At 43.0% G+C, this 3,856-nt stretch overlaps 1 pseudogene; it reads left to right on the forward strand.

Moving 5' to 3' along the window:
• Window positions 1-1,961: 1,961 nt before the first annotated feature.
• Window positions 1,962-2,118, forward strand: LOC112074667 (U2 spliceosomal RNA; annotated as a pseudogene).
• Window positions 2,119-3,856: the final 1,738 nt, after the last annotated feature.

Raw genomic sequence — 3,856 nt, forward strand, 5'->3', positions numbered from 1 at the left:
GCCTAGGGGAGGGATCTCTTCTGGGCCCTGAAGGATGGGGGCGGAGTTGATTCGGAAGAGCAGGAGGATGCAAATTTGATAAGGACTCACCCCATTCCTCCACAAAGGAGAGAAGACCGCTTTTTTAATAAAGGGATTTTTAAACCGTTTTACATGTCTTTAAAAAGGTATACTCTTGTTTGAATTATATGTGCACATTTGAAATAGCTTTTACAGATTGGATATTTTTTTAATTACTTATTTCTTAGGTTATTTTATTGTTTTAATAACAACATGTACTTTTAACATATTGTAGCGACCAGCACAGACAGCTGTGTGTTATGTGTTAGGCTAGTAGGTGGTTGTGTTGTACTGACCAGTACCCAGTGTTCGCGGGCTCCGACATGTCAATCAACCTGCTATCTGCCAATCACGGGAATGCCTGGAATGTTCTGATGCCGGGCATCGTGGCGGTTGGCGGAGTGGCGTGGAGGGGGTTGGGCAGGGGGGTGGAGCATTGGAAGTTAAGACCAGGTTAGCCTTTGTTCTCCCTCTTACGTCTGGGCTTCACAAGAGAAGGTCACGGTTGGCTTGTGGGTTATCTTTCATTTATTTGGCGTGGGCTACGGCCAAACAGTAGCCTGTGTAAAGTTGGGTTAATAGACCGTCAATTCGCAAACTCAAACCTCTGTCTGGACAATTGTTCCTTTATGATCTAGTCAGGTCATTACATTGGTCTAAGAAGTAAAAACGTTGATAAAAGTTAGCCGGCTAGCTAGCTGACTTCTGTGGCTAGCTACCGTAGGTGAGAACGGGGTTGAAAATGCTTCGAGGGAATCCGAAAGTGAAGGTGGAGGTAGGGGACGATTATGGCCAAGGAGGTGCGTGTGAATGGACGTCGGAGGATCTGGCTGAGGAGATCGCCAGGGCGTCGGAGCCCAGAGGCCGCTTGAGGGAGGACGTTAGAGTGATGGCCGCTGAAGCGGGCACGAGCGCTTCGTCGACTGRGCTTCGCGCGGATTCTGGTGGGCGGACCGAAGGTGTGACGTCGACGCGGCGGGACGAGGAATCTGGGGCTCAGGATGTAAACAAACATGGCGGCGCCCAGTTCCCGGCTGCGTCCGTATCTGTTAAGACCCCGAAGTATTCCGGTAAGGCGGATTGGGAAACTTTTCATGCTCAGTTCGAACTGTTAGCTCATTTTAGTGGCTACTGGCAGGTGCCCCTCTCCCCAGAGGCCAGAGCCAAAACGGTGTTCTCCACTAACAGAGGACACTGGCAGTTCAAGGTCCTGTGCTTTGGCCTGTMCAACGCTCCAGCTACTTTTGAGCGTTTGATGGACTGGGTGCTGGTATACCAGACACTGCTGTCGGTATGAGTAATTTAGGAGGGCAACTTTATAAAGGCCTCCTCACAATGGCCTTATCATACAAGGCTCTACAGACAGATTTAAAAATACATAGGCTATTTTTGCGTTGATGATGAAGTCAAGTGGTTCAACATTCAAGTGTATTTTATTGACAACATAGAACWGCTTGTACAAGGCGACGGTCGGTGGAYGTCTGGCGCCACCAAGTGGACAATTTGTTTTGTTCCCTTGTGGCATCAACGCTTCCTGAGATATTTTATAAAAGATAAAATGTTATGTCAATATTATTATCTGCAAATTGTTTCTCCCACCCGTATTTGCTAGATTATTATTCCAATTTAGCTGTAAATCTGGTTTTAACTCAATAAGGATTTGTCTAGTTTCCGATTGGAGGGCGGATGACCGCGTGACTTTGTATCCTACCAATGTGTTACTTTGTATCAGTGAAAAGTGTCTTTTCCCGACGTTGATCAAATCCCGATCTATGCCACCATTTTTTAACAGCATCATCATCTTTGATATTTGATGTAAAGTTTACAGAGCTCATTTTGCTGTAGCGTTACCGGATTTGACGTGTCTGAGAACGGCACCTTCCTCCCGAAAGCATTGCGGTATCGCTTCTCGGCCTTTTGGCTAAGATCAAGTGTAGTATCTGTTCTTATCTGCGACTTCATTTTTAAAAGTCAGCAGGATAAATGGGAAAATGATGAGAAGTGCTCTGCATATTTTTTCAAAACAAATTAAATCACGGGGAAAGAGGAGGACTATTTCGGCTTTATTGGACCAGATGGGGAGATGGTTGAGGATGGAGATGGCATGCTTGGTGTCGCTACACATCACTTTTCTCAGCTTTTAAAAAACAAACAATTGATTATGAGAAGGGGACTAAATTTTTAAAATGCGTGGATGTGCAGATACCTTTCGATATTAGAGACCAATTAGAAGGGGAATTGAAATTAGATGAAATTTATATGGCACTGAAGAGCATGAAGATAACAAAGTACCAGGAGTCGATGGGCTCTCTAAAGAGTTTTACATCGTTTTTTGGGATTTAATTGGATGTAATCTGTTGGAAGTGTTTGAAGTATATTTGGTTTGGAACATATGGGAGGTTCAATGTGCGAGGGGGTAATCTCTCTACTTTACAAAAAGGGAGACCCAAGACATTAGCAAATTGGAGACCTTTAACAATGTTGTGTGTTGACTATAAATTATTAAGCAAAGCCATAACTAATCGACTATCTTCTGCCATGGCATATGTTGTTGGTTTAGACCAAACATGCGGTGTGGTGGGAGAAAATTAACCTGGAACTTGCATTGCACAGAGACGTTCAAGCATATTTAGAGGAAAGGCACCTGCCAGCTATTACTGTTAATTTGGACCAGGAAAAGGCCTTTGACATGGTAAGCCATGAGTTTTTATTTAGAGTTATGGGAAAATTCGGTTTGGGAAATAATTTTATATGAAATGGGTAAAATTCTTTATAGTAATGTGGGTAGCAGGGTAAATATTAATGGGAATATTGGAACGGTTATCAAGCATTACGAGGTGTCAGACAGGGGGACCCTCTATCTGCGCTATTGTATGTTTTATATATTGAACCTTTCGCATGCGCAATTAGGACAAATTACAACATCAAAGGCATCCGTTTACCCGGAGGGGATATTCTAAAATTTCGCATATATGCGGACGACACAGTTTTATATTTACAGGACGACCTGAGCTTGAAAGAGTCTATCAAAGTCATTGATGATTTCTCTGTTGCCTCTGGGTCAAAGATAAACAAGAATAAAACAGAAATAAAATATATGGACAGTGGAATGGAGAACCGTCAGTTATGTGGTTTGACTGTGTGCACAGGACCAATGGTAGTGCTCGGCATATCTTTCGGAACGAATTAAAGATGACATGTTTAATTGGAGAAAAACTATTATCGCTTAATAAAAGATTGGGACTGTGGAAAGGGAGGCGACTATCCTTTAGTGGGAAGGTGTTAGTGCTGAAGGCGGACATTCTGCCTTCATTACTTCACCTTGCCTATGTGTTTCCCATGCCGGTGTCTCTCGAAAAACTTTCAATACGGGCACTGTTTAATTTTCTTTTGGGGGGATATGAGTACATCCGTAGAGATCGGATGTACCAGCCTATAGAGGCTGGTGGAAGGGATTTCCCTCATATTCCTCTCAAGCTAGATGCGTTGTTTTATTCAAATGTTTGTTGTCTTTGTCGTCGACTGTACACAAATGTCACATTTTAATCAATTCTGGCTGTCAGTACCGTTAAGGTTCATGGTGGAATGGGTAATAGTAAGCACAAAGCTGAAATTGTTCATTACATTTTAAGAAATAGTGGAATGGGCAAAGAAACCCCTGTCTGCAAAGTAAAAGAAATGTAATCAACCACAGATTGCTATAACGCGAAATTAATAGAAATTGTAGTCCTAGAGACAGATTACCAATATCGCCTTCCACTGGCTACGGACACAATTAAAGTTTTGACAACAGACT

Source organism: Salvelinus sp. IW2-2015, unplaced genomic scaffold (assembly GCF_002910315.2).
Source record: "Salvelinus sp. IW2-2015 unplaced genomic scaffold, ASM291031v2 Un_scaffold2748, whole genome shotgun sequence".
In the NCBI taxonomy this organism is placed as follows: domain Eukaryota; kingdom Metazoa; phylum Chordata; class Actinopteri; order Salmoniformes; family Salmonidae; genus Salvelinus; species Salvelinus sp. IW2-2015.